General features: G+C 37.5%; 1 non-coding gene across 1 annotated transcript; it reads right to left on the bottom strand.

Annotated features, from left to right (window-relative positions):
• Positions 1-5778: 5778 nt before the first annotated feature.
• Positions 5779-5885, bottom strand: LOC145135283 (small nucleolar RNA R71). The gene has a single exon (XR_013719746.1). It is a non-coding gene; the product is annotated as a small nucleolar RNA R71 (small nucleolar RNA).
• Positions 5886-17894: the final 12009 nt, after the last annotated feature.

Here is a 17894-nt window from a genome sequence, read left to right as displayed (position 1 = left end):
TCATAGCCTTGACGCGTCCGAGCTAATCCCTTCGTACGCCCAGCTTACGAAAGCGTACGCCCAGCGAAGAGCCTTGCAAGGCAGTACGCCTCGCGTACCAGGAATTCCGCCCAGCGTAATTAGGTGCTTCGGATACTATAAATAGGGTGCGAGGCTGCCCAGAAAATGTTTACAAAATTTTCCCTTTTTCACCTTCTACTTTCTTTTTACCTACAATAAATACCCCGAAGCCTAGAGTATCATCCTAGCATCGTAAGCAAGCCCCGGAGAGCCCGAAGATCCCGAGAAAAGAGTTTTTCGAGTCGAAACTCTGTCCGCGTGAAGCCCGGTTTTTGAGAAAACATCCTGGTTTCATCGAAAAATATTATTTTAAGGGACGAAGTGTTGTCCAACCGCCGTCTTCTCAAGTGAGTGTGTAGTCACTTCCATCTTACACATAGATATGAAGTATTTTCTATAAAATATGTGTTATGTGTGTATATATATACATATATATATATATATATATATATATATATATATATATATATATATATATATATATTGTTTGTTTATTTGATATGGGTGTTGAATAAATGTTTTATACAAGTTTTAAACTGTATATGTATTTTTATCTACAAATATGTTGGGTAAAACATGGGTAGATGAAATAGTTGATGTGTGATAAAATGATGAGAGGCCTAGATGTTGTTGTTGTTGTAGTCATCTAGCGGAGTATAGATGACGACCATAGACCTTTCTAGACAGTCCAGTGGAACGCTAGCAGGCTCGCAACCTGTATGTGTTGGTGAACAATATGTTTGCTGGTGTACTCCATCCCCCTTATGGTTGCCTTACGTACATATATCAATATATGGCTGAGGAATCCCTTTAGCAGTAAAGTCCATCCCGATGATGATCCTTAGGCTAGGTCCCTTATGATAGGTGTTTAGGTACGTAAAGTGAGGATAACGGGAACGGGTAATCAGGGTTATTGTTGGTTGATGAAATTAATAAATTTATTGCTGATTGATGAAATTAATAAATTTATTTATTGTGGGTTGAAAACCCTATATGCTCACCAGGCTCCCAAGCCTGACCCACTCAGCTTTCTATATTACAGGTAGTGGACCCTGCGCATAGTTGGATGATGACGAGAGATTTTTGGATTATAGGCCAGTAAATGTAAATAACTGTTGTAATGCCTATAAAGTATTGTTTATGCTTTTGGTCTATATCGATGTGGACATCCCGAGTTTTGTAATGAAATGAAAATACATTTATTTAAGAAATGCTTTGATAAATATTTTTTTTATCATATTTTGTTTTGGGACAAATTCTGCATATTTTAATGGAGAGATTACTCTGATTTTATTTTAAAAGCATAAAACTAAATCGGTCTTTTCTGTCCGAGAAATTGGGGATGTTCAGATATGTAAACCCTAACTTATTTATTAATTTCTAACATACTAGGGTTTCCATAGGGTTCTTTGATGTTCATAGATTATAACTTTCAATAGTGAAAACATAGATCCAATTAGGTTGCATGTGAACTTAAGAGTTAAGTTATTTTCCGTCATATGATTTTGTAACATATAAACCCTATCAGTTACAACAATCTAAACAACATGGTTACCATCATCCTAATTTCCAAACATAAATTCAAACATCATTGTCATTAAACACATCACCAAGCATCATCCTAATCTATTGTATGAGCTTTTTTCTTTGAGTTTCCTGTAGCATCATCACCAACACCTACATTCTTACCCAATTTTAACTTCAAGATTCTCTATGAATTTCTTCTCCTTGTCCTCATCATAATTTCAAAAATGGGTCTTAATCTTATCTCTTGTTGAACTTGGACATTAGCAACATCCCCTTTACCTATAGTTGGAGTAACTTGCATATCATCAACCTTATCTTCTATATCCACATCACCAGACTCATCTTCCATTACTACACCACTACCTTGAACATCAGTTATAGTAGCTTCTACATCCATTATAGTAGCTTCCACTTCAATTGGAGTGAGGTGCACCTTTTCTTGTTGTTTATCTTGTGTAACCTCTTCAGTTCCAGTGACCTACATACCATGTTAAATTAATGTTAGTGGCCAAGTACATGTAAAATATTTCAAAGGTTATAACCTGTGTTGCACCTTGGTTGACACCAACCCTTTGTTTTTTTATTTTTTTCTCACATTTAACTTTTGAGGTCTTCCTACAGGACAAGTGGCCTTGTTATGACCTGTCTCATTGATTTTCTATAACATCTATGTTCCTATTAGTAGCAAATCTACCAAACATCCTTATATTAAAAGGAAGCAATGGAGGTGAATATTCTGTCTGTGGCCACATGTCACTTCCATTCATAGGAGAAATCATGTACATGTAAGACTTCATAAATATGATGGTATTAAACATCTTGTCCATATATGCTTTAACATCCATATTTAGATAAGAAATACAAGCTACATAATGATTACATCCATATCCATTCAATTTCTACAACCTACAAGAACATGTATTTCTTTCCAGGTCAACCTCATATGCCTTAGCTAATCCCCTTACCTCAAATTGGTTTAATCCACTTGGTAGTACCTCATAATGCATCTGATGAATTTTAAGGCCATTCACCTTATCCCTTATGTTTGGATATATATGATTTCCCTATTTTTGTCCTTTCAACCTCATTTTGTACAACTTATCCATTATGTATATTATTAAATCTTCTAACATGGTGATAATAGGATTCTTCCTGGCATCCACAATTAGCGCATTAAAACTCTCACACTTGAGATTTTAAACAACATCACAACAGTTGCCTGGGTGGAAGAAAGCTCTTGAGCAAGTCTTTGGATCTTTACCCATTAGGTATTTATGGGCATTTGGGTTCAAGATATCTATTTCCTTTATTGCAGCTTTAAATGCATTCTCAGTTTGTAGCTTTATTTGGTTTCCAAAACAATGTATGATAGATGGCCCTAATATATCTCTTTTGCAAATTCAAGCAAATATTTCTAGCATATTGTTTGTGTTCTATAAATGGCATCAAATCCTTAACAACCTACACCAAAAGCATGTAGTAAAAAAGGTTTGGAAAAAACTTCATACTATAAACTGAAATGTATTACTACTAATATACTCACTGATATGTGCATATTTAGCTATATATTTAGTATAGATTTTTATTATTTATTGGCTATTTTATTACAATTTATGGAAAAGAGGTACTTAATTATGTTTAAATTGTATTTTCAGTCCAAAAGATATGCTCGGAAGCAAAAGGAAGCAGGAGATGCGATCGGAAGCTCGGGAATTGAAGATCTAAAGAAAAAGAGTCAAATCATGAAAGACTCGGCGAGTCTGGACGTCTACTCGACGAGTGCCCAAGAATGTTTACGAAGCAAAACACAAAATCCTTGCCGTATACGGACTCTACAGAGGGGACTCGGCGAGTCGGTTACCTACTCGACGAGTAGACCCTGTTTTCTGAAAACTATAAATAGAAGTCACATTCCTGAATTGAGGCTCTCTGGAATTTTTGGGGGAATTACTTAACGACCAAGAAGGCATCTGGAGCTCTGGAAATCGTGAGAGAAACCATAATCTTCAATTCCAAGGAGATTCAAGGCAACATAAGTTTACTTTTCACTTTATTCTTGAATTAAACTATGGTTGAATTGTTAGACTTCGTTTTTGAATTGCTATCTACTATAATTATGAGCTAAATCTTATAGTTTCTGTTTAGGGTAGATGAGTTTATAACTATGGATTGATTTATGGTAGGATTAATTGTTTATTGGTGAATTTTATTAAATTAAGCTTGTTAAAGAACCTTATGCATTAACCATAACTATTTTCAGTTAATTGACAAGTAATTAAGCTGCATGAACATCTCTTAATTGCTTACCTCATGTGATTTATGTGAAAACATTATTATGTGCCTAGGAATAGTGAATGTGAAACTAGGGTTAACTAGAGAATGGGTAAATTAGTGTGTGAGCTTGTGTGATAAACCATCAACAAGAGGTTAATTGAATTATTAATTTGATTAGCTAATTACAAGTCTTATTTAATCCGAATAATTAAACTAGGAAATTCATTAGTTCAATCACTTGATCACTGCTTAAGTTAATTTGTTTCCTAAGGATTGGTAATAGCGAATGTGAATCTAATCACCTTAGTCGGTAACTAATAACACTTAATCCATTGCACTTGTCATAAATCAACTATAGGAGTAAACGAATCGAACCTAAACAGAAACCTTTCTATTATTGAATTTAGTTAGTTTTTACTTGTTTTTAGCTAATTAGTTACTTAATCTGCGTGTTAGTTAGTGTGTTAAAGTTTCTAGTCTTGCAAAACTAGAGAAAACCTTTTACTTTTATTACTTGTTTAGTTAATTCTAGTTATTAGTTTAATTTTCATTCCTCGAGTTCGATACCCTACTTGCTCAACTATACCACTAAAAGACAGGTTCACTGCCTTTGTGTGTTAAAATTACATCTTAAAAGTAGGACTAAAACCAGTGCATTTTTATACACATCAAGTTTTTGGTGCCGTTGTAGGGGAACGGTTCAAAAATTAATTCTAATTTCTAGTATTATCGATCCTTTGTGTGAGATCCATCTTGCACAAAGTTACTGCTTTAGTAATTTATTTATTAGGTTAAGTTTTAAATTTTTCTGTTTTTAGAACTTCAGTTTAATTTATTTCTGTTTTAGCTCTGTACTCGCCGAGTGCAGTCGAAGCTACTCGACGAGTCCATCGCTGAACACATAATTTCGTTTTTAGTTTATTTTTGTTCCTTTTACGCGTGTTTTCTGTTTTGATTGCAGTCGTTTATGACCAGAGGAGGAGGTACACCTTTGATTCCACCACTTAAAGACCCGGAAGCAACTTTGAAGAAAAACAAAGGCAAAACCGTAGGAGAAACCGCAACATCGAAGAATTCGCCGTTGAAGAATCTCAAATCTGTTTTTAGGAAGAAAAAGGGCAAGAAAGTGGGAGAATCCAACATCTTTTCAGTGGCGGACGAAGACCCGAAGAAGGAGGATATCGTGTACGAATCCGAAAAGGAAGAAAGCGAATCTGAAGAAGGAAGCGACATAGAGGGCGAACTAGCTAACACCATGGCTAACATCGATGAAGTTCCCATGGGTGAATGGAAGAAAAGGATGTGTGATGACACCGGCCCGGGACTCGTGCAACCCGCGATTCCCGCAACTACCACCTTTTCAGTTAATTGACAAGTAATTAATCTGCATGAACATCTCTTAATTGCTTACCTCATGTGATTTATGTGAAAACATTATTATGTGCCTAGGAATAGTGAATGTGAAACTAGGGTTAACTAGAGAATGGGTAAATTAATGTGTGAGCTTGTGTGATAAACCATCAACAAGAGGTTAATTGAATTATTAATTTGATTAGCTAATTACAAGTCTTATTTAATCCGAATAATTAAACTAGGAAATTCATTAGTTTAATCACTTTATCACTGCTTAAGTTATTTGAACTTAAGGGGCACATACTTGCTCAACTTAAGGAGATCCCATTCTACGGGAAGGATCGTGAAGACGCATACAAGCATCTTGACGAGGTCAATGACATAGCCGACTACTTCAATGTCCCTAATGTGGCTCGCGACACTGTTTTGCTACGAATGCTACCAGTCACATTCAAGGGAGCCGCGAAAGATTGGCTGAAATCACTCCCTCCAGGATCCATCACTACTTGGACTAAAATGAAAGAAGAATTTATAGACCAATTTTGCCCTCCCTCAAAGATAGCCAAGTTGAAGAAAGCCATTGCCAATTTTGAACAACAAGCTGGAGAGTCACTTTATGAAGCATGGGAAAGATACAAGGGTTTACTAAAAAATTGCCCACATCACGATCTAAACAGCCAACAAGAAGTCTCCATTTTCTATGATGGAGTAAATGTGACAACCAGGCAACTCCTTGATTCGCAAGGACCACTCACAAATAAATCACCCCCAGTGATAAAGGCTCTAATTGAAGAATTGTCTAAGCACTCTAGAGAATATCACAACCCAAGGAATGACTTAACTCGAGGGGCAGTGAATTCTATTACGGATGACATGGCAGCAATGATGGCAAAATTGGAAAGCATGGACCGAAGGATGACTAAGATGGACCAATCCATCCATGCCATTAGAGTGGGATGTGAAAATTGTAGAGGGCCCCACCTTACTAAAGATTGTGACCTTGATGAGAACGGGAACCGGAAAGTGCAAGTGTGCTATTCAAGTGGTGATAGGTATGATGACAATTGGCGAAAACCCAAGAAAGAATGGCTACCATATGAAGAGTATAAAAAGACAAGGGAGGAAAAATATAAGCAAAAAGATAGAGGCTTTTATCAAAAGGAGGAGCCGGTGTATGAAAAGAAATCAGACTTGGAAGACATGCTTACAAGATTCGTGGCCGCGTCCGAGAAAAGACATAATGATACCGATGCTGCAATCAAAGATCAACAAAATATGTTGAGAGAACACCAAGTCATGATGAAAGATCAACAAGCTCTGCTTAGGAATCAGTAAGCATCTATTCTCAACATAGAAAAGCAGCTGGGCCAACTTGCACAACAAGTGAACGAGAGACGACCGGGTGGACTTCCTAGTAATATCGAAAGTAACCCAAAAGGTGCACATATAAATATCGTGACAACTAGGAGTGGGAAGATTATAACTCCTTTGGCCCCTATTCAGCAAGAAGATCCTAAGCTGGTTCAAGAGGAAGAAGCAGAACATGAAGAATCACAAATTCCCGACCCGACTCACCGAGTCGAAGTTATGGACTCGACGAGTCCCCCACCTGAACAGAAAAACAAGCCTCCTGTCAAGCCATATCAGCCTCCACTGCCATTCCCAACATGAGCTAGACAATAAAAGAATCATGTTGACTATCAAAAGTTTCTGGAACACATAAAGGCTCTCCAAATTAATATGCCATTCATAGAGGCGGTTGCATAAATGCCTAATTATGCCAAATTCCTCAAGGAGCTTCTAACTAATAGAAAAAAGATGGAAGAGGTGAAGAAAGTGGTCCTAAATGAGAACTGTTTAGCTGCCATGTTGAACAAACTACCTAAGAAGAAGGGTGATCCGGGAAGCTTAACCTTGCCTTGTCAATTCGGAAACTTAGCTACCATTTATGCATTGGCTGATTCAGGGGCAAGTGTAAATCTCATTCCATACTCATTCTTCAAAAATTAGATCTTCCGGAGCCAAGGCCAATTCGAATGGCGATTCACCTAGCAAATAAAACGGTCACATTCCCAAGGGGAATATGCGAAGATCTATTGGTTAAAGTTGATAAGTTCGTGTTCCCCGCAGACTTCATAGTATTAGATATGGAAGCAGACCCTCAAGTACCGATCATACTTGGAAGACCTTTCCTAAACACCGCGAGTGCTATAGTTGACATGTGAGATTCTAAACTTACTCTTCGGGTGGGAGATGAATAAGTTACTTTTGGGGTTGATCAAGCCATGAAGCATGCAAGGAATAGTGATGACACAACATTCTCGGTTGATATGTTGGAAGAGTTAATGGAGGAATGGAATGAAGACGAGCCAAACAAGTCCACCGTCAACCTTGAAGAAGAATTTGATGCTGAAAGAGACCTGCTGGAAATAGAGAGATTTCTCGAGGAAGCTGAATATAATGATCTGATCAGAAGGACAGAACACCCGACTCGCCGAGTAGCCTCGATCGACTCGACGAGTCCATTCGAAGAAACCCGATCAGTCGCGAATTTCACCCAGGGCTCGACGAGTCCACTCACTGGACTCGACGTGTTCAGCATTCAGAACACAAAATCTGAACTTAAGGCTCTACCTAATCACTTGGAGTATGCATTTCTTGAAGATGGGGAACAAAAATTCCGTAATTATAGCTGCTGATCTAGCCAAACATGAAAAAGAAAGCCTTGTGGAAGTGCTAAGGAAGAGGCAAGGTGTCATAGCATGGAAGATCATCGATATCAAGGGAATTAGTCCAGCTTACTGTTCTCATAAAATTAACTTAGAAGAAGGAGCCAAACCAGTAGTTCAACGCCAAAGAAGACTTAACCCAAACATGCAAGAATTTGTCAAAAAGGAGGTGGCTAAATTATTAGATGCGGGTATCATTTATTCGATCTCCGATAGCCCATGGGTAAGTCCGGTGCAAGCTGTACCAAATAAGGGAGGAATGACGGTGGTTACTAATGAAGACAACAAATTAATTCCAACAAGAATAGTAACCGGGTGGCGCGTTTTCATCGACTACAGAAAACTAAATGATGTTACACGTAAGGATCACTTCCCGTTGCCATTTATCGATCAAATGCTAGAAAGGCTTTCCGGTCACCTATATTATTGTTTTCTCGATGGCTTTTCGGGGTATTTTCAAATTCCAATCGACCCACAAGATCAAGAGAAGACCACTTTTACGTGCCCAAGTGGAACATTCGCATATAGGCGCATGCCTTTTGGATTATGCAATGCACCAGCTACATTCCAAAGGTGAATGATGGCCATCTTTCATGACATGATCGAGAAATTCATGGAGGTCTTTATGGATGACTTCTTGGTTTTTGGGTCATCCTTTGAAGATTGCTTATCTAATTTAGATTTGATGCTAGCTAGATGTGAGAAGACCAACCTTGTCCTTAATTGGGAAAAGTGCCACTTCATGGTAAAAGAAGGAATTGTGTTGGGCCACAAAGTTTCAAGGAAAGGGATAGAAGTGGATAGGAAAAAGTTGACACAATAGCCAAATTACCCCCTCCAACAAATATAAAAGGGGTGAGGAGTTTTCTTGGCCATGCGGGATTTTATCGTCGCTTCATTAAAGACTTCTCGAAGATCACAAGGCCTTTGACTCAACTACTCTTGAAGGATGCTCCATTCGATTTCTCTAAAGAATGTCATGAAGCATTTCATTTATTAAAGGAAAGATTAACCACTACTCCTATCATGATATCCCCAAAATTGGAATCTTCCTTTCGAGCTAATGTGTGATGCTAGTGATTATGCGGTGGGAGCTGTTTTAGGGCAAAGGGTTGATAAACATTTTCAACCTATCTACTATGCAAGCAAAACTTTGAACTCAACTCAAGAGAACTACACTACTACTGAGAAGGAGTTGCTAGCGGTGGTATATGCTTTTGACAAGTTTCGGCCATATTTAGTCTTGTCCAAGACTATTGTTTTCACCGACCATTCCACTTTAAAGTATCTATTTTCTAAACAAGATGCAAAACCAAGATTGATACGTTGGGTTTTACTTTTACAAGAGTTTGACATTGAAATACGCGATAAAAAGGGAATGGAAAATGTAGCTGCCGGCCATTTGTAAAGATTAGAGAACCCGCATTTGGAGGAGTTGGAAGAAAACAAGATTGGAGATGATTTTCCCAATGAGTATCTTTTAGTAATAGCAGGAGAGGTGCCATGGTTTGCGGATATAGCTAATTACTTAGCTACTGAATATATTCCAAAAGATTTAACCCGCCAACAAAAGAAGAAATTCTTTTCAGAAATCAAGTACTACTTTTGGGACGAGCCATACCTTTTCCGAAGCTGCACAGACGAAATGATAAGAAGATGTGTATTCGGGAAATAAAGTCGGGAAATCTTGGAACACTTCCATAGCGGGCCCACTGGGGCACATCATGGGGCACATTACACGGCTAAAAAGATTTTTGATATTGGGTTGTATTGGCCCACAATTTTTAAAGATGCGGCTCAATATGTCAAGCAATGTGATTCATGCCAGAGAGCGGGGAACATATCATCCCGAAATGAGATGCTCCAACATAATATTCAAGTTTGTGAAATATTTGATGTTTGGGGGATTGACTTTATGGGACCTTTCCCAATGTCAAAAAGGGAATAAATATATCTTGGTGGCGGTCGATTACATATCTAAGTGGGCGGAGGCACAAGCATTACCTACTAATGATGCTCGGGTGGTGGTGCGATTTCTAAAAAAGCTATTATCAAGATTTGGAGTTCCTAAAGCTCTTATTAGTGACCGGGGCACACACTTTGCAAATGATCAATTAGCCAAAGTGTTGAAAAGATATGGGGTACATCATAGGTTCTCCACATCCTATCATCCACAAACAAGTGGGCAAACTGAAGTGACAAATCGGGCATTAAAAAGGATTTTGGAGAGATCGGTTGGAGGAAATCGAAAGGAATGGTCGGATAAACTTGATGATGCACTTTGGGCCTTTCGAACAGCTTTTAAAACACCTATTGGTACTACACCATATAGGCTAGTTTATGGAAAGAATTGTCATTTGTCGGTTGAAATAGAGCATAAAGCTTATTGGGCTTTAAAGATGTGCAATTTTTAGTTGGCTGAACTTCGTACCAACCGGTTGATGCAAATGAATGCCCTTGAAGAGCTTAGAAATGAGGCCTTCACTAATTCCTTGATATACAAAGAGAAAACCAAGAATTGGCATGACAAAAGATTAAAGGGTAATAAAGACTTTCATGAAGGACAAAAGGTGTTACTTTTCAATTCGAGGTAAAAGCTTTTCCCGGGCAAGCTGAAGACATGGTGGGATGGTCCTTTTGTCGTGAAACAAGTTTTTCCACATGGAGCTATTGAGCTTTTATTAAGAGATGGAACCCTTTTTAAAGTTAATGGGCATAGGGTAAAGAAATATGAAGAAGGAATCCTAAAAGATGAAGGACTTGAAGAAGGGATGCATTTGGAAGACATTACAGAAACGTAAAGCGGGAAGGAGTCCAGCTAGTGACTCCTTAAAAAGAAGCGCTTCCGGGAGGCAACCCGAGTTTAGAGTTTGCTTTCTTTTACCTTTCTTTTTCATTTTACTTTCATTTTTTGTTAGAATCTGCTTTTATCAATCTTCTTCTGTGCTTAATATGATTGCTTGAAGGCAAGCAATGCTCAAGTGTAGGGTTGGTGGCATAAAATTTAAGAACTCAAATTTTTGTCAAACGGAACGAAAAACTCGTCGAGTCTATGTATCTGCTCGGCGAGTCCATTTTGGAAATCACGAAAAATCGCGGATTCGCGTAAATGAGGGGTTTTAACCCTAATTGGTAAAACACCATTTCATACGCAACCACCAGCCGCTCGACGAGCATTCTGTAAATGAGGGGTTTTAACCCTAATTGGTAAAACACCATTTCATACGCAACCACCAGCCGCTCGACGAGCATTCATTCTCTCAAGCCTTCATCTTCAATTTCTTGCTATTCCTTGCATCTTCAACCAAAAAGGAAACGTTTTTCCTACTTAATCTTGTTAAAGTTCATGTCTTGGGTAGATTTCTGGCTGTAATCCATGAAAAACCCGGTTTTGGGGTTTACTCCAATCCGAGGGTTTTGATTGCTAGGTCAAATTAGGTTGTTTTAGACATGATTTCTTGCAAATTTATGCTTAATAGACATACTGAGACAAACCCCTGGACTAATTTTTGTGTTTGGACGGTTGATTTCGCCCGAATCGGAAATGGACTCGCACAGTTCATACTACTCGCCGAGTAGGACTTCTACTCCGCGAGTCCAGGTTGCAGATGCCCATTATTTTGACATTTTTAATTTTTCGGTATTTTGTTTGTGGTGTTCTTGGTTTTATTTTGCAGAAAATATGTCTAGGCGTGGACAAAGTTTGAGAGGAGGCGGTTATGGGGACATCCCATGGCTGAATTTTCCACAAATAACTTCCAAACCTTCAATCGCCCGTGCGAAAAACAAGCTGGAAACACTAAAACGAAAGGAGATATATGTGCCCAATGCAATAGACTGGCATTGGATAGGTCAATCCGGATTGGAGGAAGAATTGACTCCTTATTTGGTCAGGTCTTTTGTAAATGATGGGGTGACTATCATTTGTGACGGCTGGAGTCGATTATTCAGGATTCAGGAACATGTTTACCAGGAACTAGGCTGGGAATTCTTTGCTACCATCTCCTTCCGAGGTGGAAATGATTATTATAATCCGGGTGTGATCACTTTTTGTCTTGGAGGGGAGCTGCGCCAATGCAGCATAGCAGAACTTGCTTGGAGGCTAGGAATTTATGATCAAAATATGATCATGTCTGAAAATTTTGAGGCATTTTTGGAGCACTACCACAAGGACTTGCCTGAAGAGGTGGTTGCATCTACTTGGTGGAACACAATTGCAAACCGGGTCTACATTCCTTCTTCTACACAAGAGGGGAGCATCCGTTCCCCCATCCATCGCTTGATACATCGTCTTATCGCAAGCACTATTAACATGCGAAAGGATGATGATAAGGTACCCACTCTTGATATTTTCTACATGTGGAGCATTATTACCCCCGATGTTTTCTGCAATTTGCCATATTGTTTGGCGAAATATTTGGCGGAGGGGCGGTTAAGGAGCGGATCACGTCCAAAATCAATGGTGGTATGTTTGTCACAAAGCTGGCTAGGTCATATGGGATTTTTGACCAAGGGGCAACAAGAGCATTAACAATGATCCCTTCTCCTCCTTTTAGCACCACATTATATAGGAGGGCAAGGATCATTGAGGATTATGGTGGGGGGGCATTTTGGAATCCCAAATGCGGATGAAGTGTTGATGCCCGAGGAACCGGGAAGGAGGGTAAGGCTAAGAAGGGAACACGTCCGTGAAGACCCACCGGTCATTCCGGTGGATGATGAGCTACCAATGGACTGGTACAACATGGAAATGAGAAGGTACCAGGACAACCTTGGACGAAGCATGAACTACCACAACGAATCATTTGTTTATTTATTTGAACAAATGAACATTGCGCCTAGACCCGGGCCCTGATATCCCTATGTTGCGAGTTGGGAAGAGCGGGTAAATCAAAGAAGGCACCAAGCTAGTGGAAGTGGAGCTGGAGGGAACGAGGAAGATGAAGAAGATTGATGATTTGTGGTTTATTTGGTTGTTTTGAAAACTATTTTTTTTATTTGTTTTGTGTGTTTGGAACTTTTAGTACTAGGTTTAATTAGGATTTGGTTTATTGGTATCTATCACTTGTGTTCTTCTTATCTTTTCAGATTGAAGCTAGGATGCATGTAAGAGTCTCAAATGTCAAAGCTCAAATGAGAGTCGAGTCTAGATGAGGATGTGAAAGTTTTGAGTTTAAGGTCGAGTCCGTTAGTAAAGAGGGTTAAAGAGTGTCATTTATTGAAGAAAAATGAAGGAGGGATACTAAATTGCTATTGCCAAACCCAGCAGAAATGGATTCAAAGCAGAAGATTTATTTTTCCAATCAGCGTTGTACTCGCCGAGTGCATATCTTGGACTCGACGAGTCCCTTTGCAATTCTGCGACTTTTCTAGAAACACTTCTACTCGTCGAGTAGTCATATTTACTCGACGAGTCACTCAACATTCCATTCCCAAGGCTTATATTTTAACCACATTTGACATGGGCCTGAATCATATTCTTTGAAGATTAATTCCTGGAGATTTTCGAGACTATTTTCCTGCATATTTGGAGCCGTACCACACGAGATTTGGCACCCAAGGCATGGATGAGCTGTTCCCATGCCTAAAGTCAATTGAAGATGGAGCTTTGAATGAAGAACATCAACCTCGCTACTACTATCCCATGGGAGTTTGTTCCAATTTCCTCTTTACTTTGTTGTTTTCTTTATCATGCATAACATGCAATGGTGATATTGCATAAATTAAGTGTGGGGTAGGGGGTTGATTATATTAGTTACATTAGAATTTTAATTTAGGTATAATTTTTGAAATTTTGCACTAAAAATTACTAGGATTAATTTAGAAAATTTTGGTAAAAACAATTAGGATTTCATGCTAATGTTATGTTTGATGATTGCATGAAGACCCAAATGTTTAGTTGAGCCAATATACATTATAATGCATTTGTGGCCCCTTTATTCTAGTGAAATCATGGGACAAAAACACAACCTCGCTTAGTTTGAGGGATGCAATATGTTTTGCATCGTGTACCAGAAATGTATCCAGGAAATTTTTTATCTTTAATCAATAAAGGTTGAAGTTGAGCGCCCCTGCTTAAGCATGTAGGATTTGAGTGAAAAAAAAAGTGAGATACATGTTAAAAAAAAGAGAGAATTACAAGTAAAAGTTGTAAGAATTTTGGAGCAATCAAAGTGAAGATCAAAAGATCAAAATTCCAAAAGTTCAAAAGTTGAAGAACCAAAAATCAAATCAAAGAAGGTGGTGAGTTAAAGAAATTAAAAAGATCAATTATCAAAGAAGTGAAGAATTCCAAATAAGTTCTATAGTGGTATCAAAAAGTTGTAATTGTCTAGATTATGTATGCTTGGGTTGCTCAACCAAAAATACCTTGAGGCTAGGAGGTTTTCTGCGGATGGATTCGGAGGGATGCATAAAATGAGCATTGTTCAAAAGAAGTGGGCGAGTGTTTATGAGGATTGTGAGTATTTAGAATTGGGGGGGGGGGTCCTTATGAAAAACTTTAGACACAAATGCATGCGTTGCGGTCTTGGCATAATGGCTGGATTCGATTGGGATTGTCTTATGTGGTATTAGTATGCTAAAATTCAGTTTTGGTTGGGAGCAAGCAAAAGTCAAGTGTGGGGTATTTTGATATGTGCATATTTAGCTATATATTTAGTATAGATTTTTATTATTTATTGGTTATTTTATTACAATTTATGGACAAAAGGTACTTAATTATGTTTAAATTGTATTTTCAGTCCAAAAGATATGCTCGGAAGCAAAAGGAAGCAGGAGATGCGATCGGAAGCTCGAGAATTGAAGATCTAAAGAAAAAGAGTCAAATCATGAAAGACTCGGCGAGTCTGGACGTCTACTCGACGAGTGCCCAAGAATGTTCGCGAAGCAAAACACAAAATCCTTGCCGTATACGGACTCTACAGAGGGGACTCGGCGAGTCGGTTACCTACTCGACGAGTAGACCCTGTTTTCTGAAAACTATAAATAGAAGTCACATTCCCGAATTGAGGCTCTCTGGATTTTTTGGGGGAATTACTTAACGACCAAGAAGGCATCTGGAGCTCTGGAAATCATGAGAGAAACCCTAATCTTCAATTCCAAGGAGATTCAAGGCAACATAAGTTTACTTTTCACTTTATTCTTGAATTAAACTGTGGTTGAATTGTTAGACTTCGTTTTTGAATTGCTATCTACTGTAATTATGAGCTAAATCTTATAGTTTCTGTTTAGGGTAGATGAGTTTATAACTATGGATTGATTTATGGTAGGATTAATTGTTTATTGGTGAATTGTATTAAATTAAGCTTGTTAAAGAACCTTATGCATTAACCATAACTATTTTCAATTAATTGACAAGTAATTAAGCTGCATGAACATCTCTTAATTGCTTACCTCATGTGATTTATGTGAAAACATTATTATGTGCCTAGGAATAGTGAATGTGAAACTAGGGTTAACAAGAGAATGGGTAAATTAATGTGTGAGCTTGTGTGATAAACCATCAACAAGAGGTTAATTGAATTATTAATTAGATTAGCTAACTACAAGTCTTATTTAATCCAAATAATTAAACTAGGAAATTCATTAGTTTAATCACTTGATCACTGCTTAAGTTAATTTGTTTCCTAAGGATTGGTAATAGCGAATGTGAATCTAATCAACCATAGGAGTAAACGAATCGAACCTAAACAGAAACCTTTCTATTATTGAATTTAGTTAGTTTTTACTTGTTTTTAGCTAATTAATTACTTAATCTGCGTGTTAGTTAGTGTGTTAAAGTTTCTAGTCTTGCAAAACTAGAGAAAACCTTTTACTTTTATTACTTGTTTAGTTAATTCTAGTTATTAGTTTAATTTCCGTTCCTCGAGCTCGATACCCTACTTGCTCAACTATACCACTAAAAGACAGGTTCACTGCCTTTGTGTGTTAAAATTACATCTTAAAAGTAGGACTAAAACCAGTGCATTTTTATACACATCACTCACCTTATGTTGATCTGACATTAAACTATAGCCATTGCCTAAATTCAAATTAAGATCATCAGTTAGAAGATCCAAAACCCACTTCCAATTCTACTTGTTCTCCATAAAAACCACTGCCCAAGCAACAAGATATATATTTTTCATTTGCATCCCTCCCAACGGCACAAAACAATTCCACTTTACAAACCTTTTTCAAGAAAAAAGTCATCAAGACCTATTATCCTTCTACAACCTTCAGTCCAACCTAGTTTCACTCCTTGCAAACAAACATATAACTTGCGGAAATACTTATTCCCATATGACATGTGGTCCACCTCTAGTTTCACAGTAGAACCTAGATTTGTTCTCAGCATCTCTTGGCCATATGACCACAGTTTTGCATAGTGCTCTAAAAGAGTTCCTTCAATAAGCTTCGTTGCATACTTCTTTGCTCTCCTACATTTCCTTAGGCTAACATGGATACCAAACTTCTTGATTACATATGCCTTAGTTTCCTTACACTCATTTTTGTTTGGTATAGTGACTCCCAATTCATGCATATGTCACCAATGATCCCAACTTAAAGTTACTAGCATAATTATGATAAACTTTTAAGGACTTGATCTGGAAACTTTCTACATCACTCATCCATCCAAGAATCCCACAATCTAAATGTGCAAGCACCCTTAAAAAACCTCACTAGAAGCCTTTTTCTATCATTTTTTTCAAAACACAACTGAGATCCACGAGGCACAACATAGTTGCACAACATTGTTTTACTTGCCATGGATCCTTAAATCTCATTCTAAGAATGGATTTTGTTTTTATAGTGTAATGACACATTAAAAATGGAATGAACCTGCATGGTATGTTCAATTTCTCCCCTATCATCATCATCTACAATGTTAGTCCTTATCTTCTACATCAACACATAATTTACTCGAAAAGGATCATCGAATTTCCTGTTCATAATCACTACATCCTCATTGAATTCCACCTCAACGACCCTAAGATCATCATTTTCCATACGATCAACACAAGACTCATGTTCATCATCTGGATTCTCTTCATCATTAAACCATCCCTCTGTTCCAGTCCCAACATGATTCACATAAACAAAAAATTTACCATTTGTACCATAAGCATCAAAAATAAATCCAGTATATTCCACATCATCTAAAATATGATTAATCCTATCCATTAGGGAGTTTTATGTTTCATAGTATTAAGTCTTTTTACATTGTTCATGCATGAAATGTTCCAAGAATGTCAAACACTCAGAATATGTGATACCAGAAAAATCAACATCATTGAATGTGCTTTTCACACCACTAGTGTAAGAGAAATGATTACGAGTAAATATCCCTTGATAGTTGTTTTCACCATGACAACGAGTCTATAAGGGTCCTATTGTGCCATTGCATCTACTTCTTTGGTTCTTCAGCTCAACCACAAAAATGGTTCAAAACCCTAGCTTACTTTCGTTTTCTACTTAGAAATTAAGAATGAAGATCGAAGGATGAAGAAGGTGTGTTTAAGTACCTCAATATCATTTAATGAGACGTGGATTATATTACGTGGACTATTAACTTAACACAAATTAATATTAAATTACACGTATTGAAAGTAACAGGTAAACTTTTTAAATTTGAGAATAATGGCTTAATTGAAAGGTAAATCATGAGTTTAATGGTCTTTTGTGCAAAAAAAATGTTTAGTGAAACAATCGGGCAAATGACTAAAGTTTAATGGTCTATAGTGATATTTTCCCATCAAAACATCCATTGTATTATTTTTGCTTCTTCTGTCTTCCATTTGAATGACCAAGGACGATCCTGATGAACTATGGTAATGTAACACCCATAAAAATCATGACAAATTTAAACTTTTAAAACATTTCAAAAACCATGATTATTACAAAACTTGTTTCAAAATAGTATATAGTCAGAGTATCCTAAAATCAAAACATAAAATCATAAAGTGTGAG

The sequence above is a fragment of the Lactuca virosa genome, chromosome 8 (assembly GCF_052849685.1).
Source record: "Lactuca virosa cultivar CGN04683 chromosome 8, Lactuca_virosa_CGN04683_v6, whole genome shotgun sequence".
In the NCBI taxonomy this organism is placed as follows: Eukaryota; Viridiplantae; Streptophyta; class Magnoliopsida; order Asterales; family Asteraceae; genus Lactuca; species Lactuca virosa.
This window is presented reverse-complemented; position numbering and strand designations above follow the sequence as displayed.